General features: G+C 41.1%; 1 protein-coding gene and 1 pseudogene across 2 annotated transcripts in view; both read right to left on the minus strand.

Moving 5' to 3' along the window:
• Positions 1–12,863, minus strand: part of GRID1 (glutamate ionotropic receptor delta type subunit 1) — a 664,127-nt gene that overhangs the window by 356,358 nt on the left and 294,906 nt on the right. The gene's annotated exons all lie outside the window — the stretch shown is intronic.
• On the minus strand, positions 752–867 carry LOC120610055 (uncharacterized; annotated as a pseudogene).

Genomic DNA, 12,863 nt, shown 5'->3' on the forward strand with positions numbered 1-12,863 from the left:
GCTGCCAAGTATCAGGGAAAATGAGGTTGATGGTTTCAAGAAGCTTTATTTCAGAAAAATTAGGAGTCAGGCTCACTTTTGTTGAAATCACTCATATTAATGGTGGTCAAAGAGAAAACCATTCTCCTGATCCAGTTAGCAATCAACCATCAAGTCAATAACCTCAATGACAAAAACCTGTCACTTATTTACCAAACACTCAGTTTCTACCCTCTTCCAGAGGCCACACACTATGCTACGCATAGGGGACCCAGAAGTGAATCTAGATGGTGAAAAGGCAGCACAGAGCCTGGCACATAGTAAGTGCTCAACAAATGACGATGACTGTGATGGTTGACATGAGATTAGTGTTTATGGTGCAAGTCTAGCCGTAATGCAAAGATGGACACTGCTACAGTTTGAATGCCAGCTCAGCACATGCTGGATCTGTGACCTGAGAAAATGAATGACACTCTCAGCTTCAGGTTTCTGGTCTATAACGGACAAATGCCTCCACCTTCAAGCGCTGCTGTGAAGATTACAAAGTAACGTGCCTAAAGTGTTCATGCCATGTGTCTGGCCTATGGAGGGGCAACTGAAGGCAAGAAAAGGAGCTCTACACAGAGGTAGCGCCTGCCTTGATAGTCTCCCAAGAAAGGATCTCAGTCTCCCTTATCTGATTTTTTTTTAATTCCAGTAAAATACACATAGCATAAAATTCACTATTTTAGCTATTTTATTTTATTTTTTTATTATTTATTATTATTATTTATGCCTACGGCACCTGGTCTTCCTAGGTGGTCTCCCATCCAAGTACTAACCAGGCTCAACCCTGCTTAGCTTCTGAGATCAGACATCGGATTTGTTCAGGGTGGCATGGCCGTAGACCATGGACTGTGGCTCCACTGGGGCACAAACCCAGGACCTTCTGTGTGTAAAGCAGATGTGCTCACTGCTGCACTATGGAACTATGTCCCACTTTAGCCATTTTAAAGTGTATAATATAATGGCATTTAGTACACTCGCAATGTTGTACATCCATTACTTCTAACTAGTCCCAAAATATTCTTACCCCAAAAGGAAACCTTGTAGCCATTAGCACTCATTCTCCATTTCTCCCTCCCCATAGCCCTAACAACCACTGAAATGCTTTCTGTCTCTGTGAATTTGCCTATTCTCGACACTTCATATAAATAGAATCACACAACAAATCATATTTGTCCTTTTATGTCTGGTTTCTTTCACTAGCATGTTTTCAAGTTTCATCCAACTCGTTCTATATATCAGTACTTTATTCCTTTTCATAGCTGAATAATATCCCATTGTATGGATATATACCACATTCTGTCTATCCATTCAACGGTTGGTGGGTATTTAGGCCATTGCGAATAGTGTTGCTGTGAAATGCTTATCTCATTTTGATAAGTGGGACTAACATTACTTCAATTTCAGGATCGTATTCATTAACTAAGATTGTCACGTCATCCTTAGGGCATCTGGAGATGCTCCTCCCAAGGTCCCTTGAAATCAAGATTTCTTCAGGTGAAGCCAGCAGCTGATGGCTTTTCCATTCATGCACTCAGTCTTTGTTTTGCCTAAACATCAGGAATCACCTTGTGCTTCCTCAGCTCTAGTTTCCTAATCAATTTATTGACATAAAATCCACCCTCATACTATTACAATAGCCATTACAGAAACTGTTAATCATTACCCTGTAACTGTTATCATCATGACTTTCTTATTGGCTGCATAGAGATGAGGAAAAGAGAACAAACGAGTGAGCACCAGGTTGGTGCCAGGCTCTGTGGTGCCTCCTTATCTGACTGGATTTTCACAATCACCCTTTGAGGTAGGAGTTAACATCCACTGTCATACATGGATGACAAAATTCAGGCTCAAAGAACTGAAGTGACTTGTCTCAAATTACACAGTTAATGAGAGGCTGAGTGAGCATTCAAACCCACCCCCCGCCCCCAGCACCGCCACCTGTGTTTGGCTCCAAAGCTGCCCCCTGTGTCATAACTCAATGCTTCCTTGATGGAATAATTATTAACAAAGGACCATCTTAGCCTGCTCCTGCTTGTCTCCAATTGAGTCCCTTTGCTTCCTGCCCCATCAAACTAAGTACCCCGGCATCTCTGTGAATAAACAAATTTCCCATCTTTGTACGTTGTTCAGGGGCAATTCTACCCACTTCATTTGGGGAAGATAATGGAATTTTATATATTCAGAAAGGTTACAGAATTGGAGTCCTGGGCCAAGGGACTAAAAGCCCAGGTCTCTGATATTCCCTGATTTACTGTCTGACTTCAGGTGAGCCATCCTCTGAACTGGCCCTGATTGTCCTGCCAAAAAAAAAAGGGGGGGCATCTATTGTCTGCCCTGGAATGTCCTAAGAATGGTGAGAATTGTCTTAAAATATTGGTATCATTAGATATCCATGTGCATATTCATATGGAAAAGCTGGGCTCAAATCCAGAGAAGGGGAGCATGTAATATTTAACATGCTCCAAAGACAAGGTGATCAGAATGTCCAGGGTACTAACCAAAGACAAGGTGATCAGAATGTCCAGGGTTCCCTGTGGCACCATACCTCCGTCAGTGTCCAGGGCCCTGGGGCATCCCTTGTCTCTGAAAGGCCATCTCTTAGAAGGAATTCAGGGGTTATGGGAAAATGGGCATCACCCATCTCAAATGATGGCTTTGTAACTAAATGTTTATACCATCATGAGAAAAATATTCATACTTTTTAGAAAATGTCCCAGATTTTCTAGCAGATTTCCCAATCTGTAGATTCAAAGGTCAAAAACTTCCCATAAATTCTCAGGGGTGAGAGGCAGAAAAGCCAACTGCATTAATTTCTACCTTCATTCCTTATGACAGCCCTTCTGAGACTAGACCCCAGGCCTTTTCTAGGCACTCACTGCCTCCTTCAACTGTTGGTCTCATCTAGTATCCTGGCTTTTTGCATCAGCATGAAGGCAAATGTCGAAGTTGAATCTGCAGCCTCACCTCCCTCTAACTCCAGCATGGCAAACCCAGCTGCCTCCTCCAAAGTGCCAAATGGGTATCCAAGGAGAATCTCAAATTTAGCATGTCCAAAACCAAACTCCTGGTTTTCATGTCCCCCCAACGCCCACTCTTCTACCATCCTCCTAACCCTGTAAAATGGCCACACCATTCTTCTTATTTTTCAGGCCAAAAGTGATGACCCCATCCTTGATTTCTTTCTCTTGAGACCCACATCCACACTATCAGCAAATCTGTCACTCTGCCTTTAAAATACATCAAGAGTCAGACTACTTTCTAAGTTTTCCACCTTTATCCAAGTCCCTAACACCTCTGGATTTTTTCAGTAGTTCTAAGAAGTCTTCCTACCTCCCCTCTCCTATTATGATCTGTTCTTCATAGCAGATCTGCTCAAAAACCTCTAACAGCTCTATCTTGGAGTAAAATCCAGTTTCCTTATCAAGCCCTGCAAGGCCCTGCCTGAGCTGTTGTCAGGCTGCTTCTCAGACCACAGCTGCACACTCAGCTGCCAAAGACACCTTTGCTCAGAGTCTTTGTGCATGCCATTCCCTCTGCTTGAATGCTCTTCCTAGTATTTCACTCTCACACCTCCTTTGGATCTCTGCTAAAATACCCCCCACATCAGAAGGGTCCTTTAGCCTCCTCTCTACAATAGGATCCCCATCCCTTTCTTTTCTCCTTACTCATCTTTATTTTTCTTCATTGCATATATTACCACCAGATAGATATTTATATGGTTATCTGGTTATTACCTGTCTCACTTCGCTAGACTGTAAGCTCCATGATAACAGGAGCTCAGTCTGGCTCACTGCTGTATCTCACTAACTGGCATGTAGTATGTGCTCATTAAATGTTTGTAGGAGGGATAAAAGGAGGAAGGGAGCAAGAAAGGAGCAAGGGAGGGAGAGAGACAGGAAGAAAATTTTGTACACTCAGCAAAGTTATGGAATTGGGGTCCTGGATCAAGGGACTAGAAGCTCAGGTCTCTGATATGCTCTAATTTACTGTCTGACTTCAGGTGAGCCAGTGCACTGAACTGGCCCTGATCTTCCTGCCAACAAAATGAATTATCTGTCGTCTGCCCTGGAATGTTTAGGAATGATAAGAATTACTTTAGATAAAGATATCTTTACCAATTATGGAAATTCAAGCCCAGAAATTCAAGCTCCTCTAAATTCATCCAGCTAGAAAGAAAAAAAAGCCAGATGTGAGCCTGAGCCATGAGGCTCTAAAATCTTTGCTCTTTTGTCAACAATGCATGGCCTCTCTGGGCCACGCTCTTTGAAGAAATGAAACCACTGTCCTGAATCAAGCAGAGCTACAGACAGATACCATTTCTAAGAAAAATGTGAAAAATAAATGTTATGGTAACAAATTGTCCATGATCTAATTATCATCATCAAACATTTATTAAGGACCCATGAGCACATGTGCCCTGCTTGGCAGGCTCCTCAGAGGGAGAGAGAAAACTAGAACAGCAGACAATGGGAGACTCATTAATATGAATAATGCTTCAACTTCCATACTGTCCATGGGGTCGGGAAGAAAGCAGAAGCAAAGAAAGCTAGGAATTGGGTACCGACAAGATGAGAATTAGACTTGTTTTTTTTAAAAACTCTATCTAGGCCTGTGTGGAAATCTAGAGCCCTGTAGACAGACAGCAGCCTTACCTTATGGAAGGGCGGACTTTAAGACAGCCCCAAGAAGCACCAGGCAAGAGGATACTGGCTTTTCTTTCGTACCCCAGCCCCAGACTAAGAAGTCACTGCAGAGCCTTCTCAATTACAGGCTGGGTCTCCAGGCTGGATCAGCCACTAGGCAAGCAAGAATGTTAGCTCTCTCCCATCATATTCACAGAACCAATGGCCCACTGAGAGTCCTGCAGATGGAAATGGTAATCACCCCCATCATAGCCACATGTGCCAAACTAGGTTCCAGTGTTAAAACATGCTAAATGCATTCTCTCTGAGTTAGGTGTCACTCTGTATCACCCCATTACCTTGGTATCTCCCTCACATAATTGCAGATTCCATGTCTATACTTAGATCCATAAGAAAAAAAAGTTTTCAGATAACAGTGTTATTCAAATTTACAAATTCAGAATTATAAATTAGTTTATATTAAGTAAACTTACCCTTCAGAGTAATCAAATAGAAAGCCCAAGGCTCCTTTTATGTGTGTTAATATTTGATTTTTTTAATGAGGTACTTAATATATGTGCTATGGAAGCTAATGGCATCAAGGTAACAGAAGTCTTTCTGAGTCAAGTTTTAAACTCTGTGGATGTATGTGAGTGTGTATGTGTAAAATATGGAATATATAAGTATCTTTAAACAGGATCTTCATTTTACAAATAAATTAACCAAAGGGAAGCCTAGCACAGGACAAATAGAGAGAAGGACACCAAAATTTACCCCCCGGTACTAATGGCTGGTATTCTTCTGAACCTTTCACAGACATCATCTCACTGACTCCTCACAGAACCCTGCTAGATAGCCTTTTCCTCCATTTTAAAAGTGAAGAAAATAAAGGCTCTAAGAGTTTCATGATTTGTCCATAGTCACTCAAATTGTAAATGGCAGAGCCAATATTCAAATCTATTTCCTATTAGTTTCAAAGAAACATTCTTTCTTTAGTACCACGCTGCTTCCCAGGAAGCAGCTGAAGCTTCTCTTTCTGGAAAGAGGCCCTTCCCAGGGTTCCCATAGCAACTGGAAGGTCCCCAATAATCACACTCATCGTGCACTATCTCAATTGTCTGTTTTCAATTTGGTCTCCTCTACTAGACTATGGGTTTCTGGGAACAAGGGCCTCATCTATCTACTCACCACTGTGTATCCCCACACTATGCCTGGGTGGAAGGATGGACAGACAGGCAAGTGGGAGGTTGGATGGATGGATGGATGCACGGATGAATGGATGGACTGACAGAAGGAGAGTCAGATAGGCAGGTAGGCAAATGGGTGGATGGTTGGAAGCATGAATGAAGGCATGCAGGCATGGAATCAGGAGGCTTGCTGAGTCTAGATGCTAGCCTTCAGGGATTATGGTTATTTGTTCAGAAGCCTTTTGGGGTTGGGCTGCCTTGTGCCAGGGCCTATCTTCAGCCAGTCAAAGAGCAGTAGCTATAGCCACCCTCTCACTAGCTCACTTTATTTCATCTACTCTGTTCTAATAGACCTATTATCCCTCCATCACAGCTGGTGGTGAGATTCTAACAGCCTTGGGATGGATTTCTCTGGAAAGTGAAGCTCCCTGCTATCAGATGCTATTCTTGTTCATAAAGGTTTCTAATCTCCTCCTTAGTCATGCTGAATTATTTGCCTCAATGATATCCTGCAGTCCACTTCCAAAGGTTGATTAATTGTATGTTGCCCCTCCCCCACAAAAAGGGTTCTTGCATCTACCTTAAATTTTAAGCCTTTTAATTTCATCAAGTACCCTCTTGACTATGTAAGCACTGAGGGTGGGAGTGTACTGTGCGAGATTCAGCACCAGCCAAATGCCTGAGTCTCAGGCAAGTGCCATAAATAGGTGTCCAGAGTCAAGGGCTGGCAGCAATGAGTGGGTCTATGAGGTGTTTCTGGGGTCCTCTCTCAGGGTTGAAATTGTGCATTCAACAGTACCAGGCCTTGGGCTAGGCACCAGCTGTGCCCTGGTGAACAAAAAAGGTCTTATCCAGAAGGGAGACAGACAAAGTACATAAACACAAAGTAAATAAATAAACATGAACACAAAGTAAATAAATATTTACAATATAATATACTGTATAACATAAATATATAAATATTAATAAATATTTATAAGCTGATATACACTTCCAATGAAAATAGCAATTGTTTTGATAGAATAACATGGGTGGAGGAGAAAATATAGGGGAATATTATAAAACTGATGTCATCAGACACTTGCGGGGGGAACCTCAGGCCTAAAGAGGCTTCTGCAGTCCACCCCAATAGCCCTGGGTATGACCTCAAAGGCAGGGCTGTGGGGGCACCTCACAATATATTACAATATATTATAATGAGTTTGAGGAAAACAAAGGGGAAGTGATCAGCCTGGAAGCTCAGGAAGGGAGGCCCATAGGGGCAGAAGTTGGCAGTACCCGTGCAAGTGCTATCAGGAAAAGGGACCAGTACCCCAGAGTTGAGCCCTCCAGGCCCTGGGATGATGGCTCAGACAAGTGGCATTTCCACTGCGATACGGTGGACCCTGTGTTTCGCAGTCCCAGGTATTCTGGCCTGGTGTCACACATAGAATTGATTCCTTGGCTGAAAATTTCCTTGCTGTGAGTTTTTCCTGGGAAGGAAGTCCCTCTAAATGTGCTGACGAAATCAAACTTCTAAGGATTCAGTCCAAAGACTGAGCCCTGCACTGTGGTGATGAATCTCCCAGGGAAGGCTACCCTCCAGAAGTCTTGGAAGCCAGACCTGCACTCTGACCACAACTCTGTTCACCTTGAGCCTGTCACTTCTGGCCCTAAGAAGGCTGAGATCCAGAGCCAGTTCCTCTAACAGTCCCCTGTGGCCAGCACAGACCCACAGGAAGCAACCCTGTCAGGCCTTCCATGCCTAGAAGGGTTTGGAAACCAAGGGCTTTGGTTTCACCCCAAGAAACCCCCTTCCTCAGAATATGCAACCCAGGTGGCAGCATCCAGCAGCTGACAAGCAGGGAGCCCTCCGCTGCCCACTATGTGGGGGAAGAACCACTCGAGGGAGCCCGCCGAGTCCAGGAGGACTTCTGGACTTACAGTGAGCAGTTGGGATTGGCTAGAACACATACTCATGACAAGGTAACCCAGACACTGGACTCAGGGCTTCTGTAGCCTGGAGGGAAGGTTCTGCTCTCCCGCACTCTGCCACTTCCCGTTTAGTGGTTCAAACAATGTAGGCTACAACGCAAATCAAAATAAGCAACACTGAATTTTATAATTAGCCACAACTTGACAAATTAATTAGTACAGCAGCACAATGTGTTCCCTGAAGCATGGCTTACTATATTTTGCTTAGAGAATATATGTCACAAATTACAGATGTATTATTTAAAGTACTTATGCAATCAGAGTGAATTCTAAAGGTGCCCTTTTGACACCTCTTTCTGGGACAGAACTAGGGGCTCGAGGCAGCTAGAAATATCATCAAACCCACCATCCAAGCTTCGAATCACAAAGGTGTTTGCAAAGATTTACTTCTTTTCCTAAAGAGAAACAAAGACTGTCAAGGACCAAGATCTGGCCTCTGGAAAAAAATTAATAACAACCAGTTACTTGAGGTGGTGTGACATGACAGAAGCTGGGCCTCGGCATTCTCATGAGCAAGGGTATGGGCGTCAGACTGTGGGGCTAGAATACTGGTTCAGCTGTGTACAACTACGTAGTGTTAGGAGTTTCTCATCCAGAAAATTGATATGGTAATAATAATAATACCTACCTTGCAGGAAGCCTGGGAACACTGTTGTGCTACTTCAACCCAAGTGCTTAGAGCAGGGCCTGGTCCACAGGAAGAAGCCAATAAAAGTAGCCATTATTATTCTAAGATGCACTTCCACTGGAAGACTCAAGAGAGTGTTGTCTTAGGAATCATGCATATTAGTGGCCTAGATGCCTCAAACTTTACTTTGCAAATGGTCTGGGGCCGGGGATCTTTGGAAACATGGCAGAGTAAGAGACATCCCCAGATCTCTCCCCTTGAAACAACAATAAGCTGAACGTATAAAACTCAACAAAAAACACCCAAACTGCACACCAGCACGTCTGAGCATGGGATTTACACATAAGAGCTACCACAGGTCAGAACCCAGGGTGTCCCGTGGTGGACTGGGAATAATAAAAAAACTGCCTCTCACAGCCTCCAGAGCTTTCTGCAGGAGGAGGGGGTGGGGAAAAGGAGCAGCGAGTTCCTGCAGCCAGTTCCCTGAACATTCCTGCCTAGGATAGCTGTGAGCTCCCAAGAGCCAGCTGGCTGCAGGGCCCAGTCATCAGGAAAGAAAGCAAAGAAGCAGATGGGACCTCGGAGGAACAACAGCTGACTTTTGAAGGACGAGGTGTAAAACCGAGGCTGAGACGAAGCCCCCAACCCCCAGCCCAGAGGGCCCCTGCCCCCATATCCTCAGAGACCAATCACCACAGAGCCCCAGGGGAATCTGAGCAAACGCTGCCGAGACTGTCGCTGACACTGACAGGGACTAAAATTGAGGGTGGCAAGTGTGATTAAATATCTACAAGAAAATTTAGAAAGCGTTATTAAGACTATATAAAGCAGGAATCAAAGAGGCTTAGACGCCACCTACTGGAAATCAAAAGAAGAGCGCCTTCTTTGCAACAGGCTACAGAGAGACCTTTATATAATAAATCTTCTTTCTGGAAAAACAACAGAATTCACTTCCATTAATGCCCAAGCGGAGAAATAGTCCATTAAACACCATGAACAACCAAGGCGACAAGGCATCTCAGAAAGAACGAGAAAATTCTCCAGAAAATAAGCTTACCGATATAGAAATATGCGACTTAAACGACAGAGAATTCAGGATGGTACTTCTGAAAAAACTCAATGAGATCCAAAACAACTCAAATCAACAATTTCAGGAATTGAAAAAACAACTAGATGAGCAGAGCAAGGAGACTGAAACCCTCAGAAAGAACCAAACAGAACTTCTGGAGATTAAAAACACACTGGAAGGTTGAAAAATGAAATAGCAAGCTTGGGAAATAGAGTCGACTAAATAGAGGAAAGGATCAGTGTATCGAAGACAGAAATATAGAAATAAATCAGAAGGAAGAAGAGAGAAACTGAAGAATGAAAAATAATGAAAGATAAATTCAACAACTAGCTGATACCATCAGGAGAGGAAACCTAAGAATAATGGGCATTACCGAAGGCAAGAAAAAGGAACAGGGATTAGAAAGCATTTTCAGAAAAAGAGTTGATGAGAATTTCTCAAATCTAAGGAATTAACTGGAGCTTGGAATTTAAGAAGTCAACAGAACACCCAATGATCTCAACCCAAAAAGGCCTTCGGGTTACAAGACAGGAATTGTTTAATACAAGACACATTGTATTAAAATTATCAAAAATCAATGACAAAGATAGAATTCTCAATGCAGCCAGGGAAAAGAAAATGATAACTTATAAAGGTAAATCCACTAGATTATCCTCGGACTTCTCAGTGCAAACCTTACAAGCCAGAAAGGAATGGAATCAAATATTTAAACTATTAAGTGAAAAGAACTACCAGCCTAGAATAATGTACCCATTTAAGCTCTCCTTTAGATATGAAGGAGAAATTAATACCTTTCCAGACATACAAAAGTTGAGAGAATTCTCCATTACGAGGCCTGTACTACAGAAAATAGTGAAAGGGATCAGTTCACCTAAAACAAAATGATCAAAAAAAAAAAAAATACATATTTAGGAGTAAAGTGACTATCGGGCAAATAGAAGCAAAGGAGTGCAACCCTTACTAAGAACAGGGCATTATAAGCTTAAATAATGAGAAGTAAATTGTTATAACAAGATAGTAATGAACGTTCAGCATATATTGGAACAAAATGAGATAACAATGACTAAAAAGTGGGGGATTCAAAGATCCAAATTCGCAAAGGGGAATGGATATAAATCACACGCAGAAGAAAATGGACGACGGTATATATATATATATATATATATATATATATATATATATATATATATATATAACTATCCTTTACATATTCATAATGGTAACCACACACCAAAGATTCAGACCCATTGTATATAAAATAAAACAAGAAGGACCAGAGGGAAAACCCACAAAAGCCAACCAAAATAGAGAAAACAGAAGCACATAGACAAAGAAGCAATGGAAATATCAAGCTACCTGAAAGCAAAAGATAAAATGGCTATAAGAAGATCTCATATTTCAATAATCACCCTATATGGATTGAACTCACCAATAAAAAGACGCAGAGATGCACAACGGATTAAAAAACAAAACCCAACCATATGCTACCTCCAAGGGACACATCTCAGCTCCAAAGACAAACAAACTCAAAGAGAAAGGGTGGAAAATGATATTTCAAGAAAATGGCATTCAGAGAAAAGCAGGAGTAGTGGTACTAATATCAGACAAAATAGACTTCAAAATAAAAAAGATAAAGAAACATACTGAGGGACACTTCATAATGATAAAGGGAATCATGCGCCAAGAAGACAAAGCACATATTAATATCTATGCTCCCAATCAAGGAGCCACAAAATATGTAAAGCAATTACTAACAGAACTAAAAGGAGAAACAGACCAAAACACTATCATAGTAGGGGACCTAAATACCCCACTGTTGGATACAGACAGATCATCCATACAGAAAATCATTAGGAAATAACATCCTTAAATGACACATTAGACCAACTAGATATAATTGACATATACAGAGCCTTCCATACCAAAACAGCTGCTTATAAATTCTTCTCTAGTGCACATGGAACATTCTCAAGAATTGACCACATACTGGGACACGGAGATAGCCTAAATAAATATAAGAGGATTGAAACCATATCAGCCATATTCTCTGATCATAATGCTTTGAAACTAGAGATCAACTGCAGAAAGAAATCAGGAAGAATCACAAATACATGGAGATTAAACAACACACTACTAAAGAATAACTGTGTCAGAGAAGAAATAAAAAGAGAGATCAAGAGAGATATAGAAGCAAATGATAATGGTAGTACAACGTATCAAAACTTTTGGGACACAGCAAAAGTGGTCGTAAGAGGAAAGTTCATTTCATTACAGGCCTATTTCCAAAAATAAGAATGAGCCCAAATAAACAAGCTAATGCTTCATCTTAAAAAACTAGTAAAAGAAGAACAAATGAAGCCTAAAGTCAGCAGAAGGAAAGAAATAATCAAAATTAGGGCAGAAATAAATGAAATTGAAAACAAAAAAAAAATAGAAAAAATAAATGCAACAAAGAGCTGGTTCTTTCAGAAGGTTAATAAAATTGACAAAACCCTGGCTAGGCTCACTAAAGAAAAAAGAGAAAGGATACAAATAAACAAAATCAGGGATAAAAGAGGGGAAATTATGACTGACATCGCATAAATACAAAGGATCATGCAAGAATACTATGAAAAAGTATAGAACACCAAATTTAATAACCTAGAAGAAATGGACCAGTACTTAGAAAAATACAACTTTCCTAGACTGAATCAAGAAGAACTGGAAAATTTAAATAGGCTGATCAGCAGTATGGAAATTGAAACAATCATCAAAAACCTACCAAAAAGTAAAAGTCCAAGACCAGATGGCTTCACCAGTCAATCCTACCAAACTTTCAAAGAGGATTTAATACCTATTCTCCTCAAACTCTTCCAAAACATCAAAGAGGAGTCAATACTTGCCAACTCATTTTATGAGGCCAATTTTACTCTAATTTTTAAAGAAATAAAACAAAAAAACATCAGATTTGTATGGAAGCATAAAAGACCCCGAATTGCCAAAGCCATCCTGAGAATAAAGAATGAAGCATCACTCTGCTTGACTTCAAATTATACTACAAAGCAACAGTAATCAAAATGGCATGGTATTAGCAGAAAAACAGACACATGGGCAAATAATTTTCAACAAAAACACCAAAAATATACAGTAGAGAGAAGAAAGCCTCTTCAATAAGTGGTGCTGGGAAAACTGGAAAGCCACCTGCAAAAGAATGAAACTAGACTGTTGTCTATCACCACATATCAAAATTAACTCAAAATGGATTAAAGACCTGAATATAAGACCTAAAACAATAAAACGCATAGAAGAAAACATAGGAACTAAACTCATGGACCTTGGACTTAAAGAGGATTTTATGAATTTGACCTCAAAGGCAA

This window comes from Pteropus medius, unplaced genomic scaffold (assembly GCF_902729225.1).
Source record: "Pteropus medius unplaced genomic scaffold, Ma_sr-lr_union100, whole genome shotgun sequence".
Taxonomy (NCBI): Eukaryota; Metazoa; Chordata; class Mammalia; order Chiroptera; family Pteropodidae; genus Pteropus; species Pteropus medius.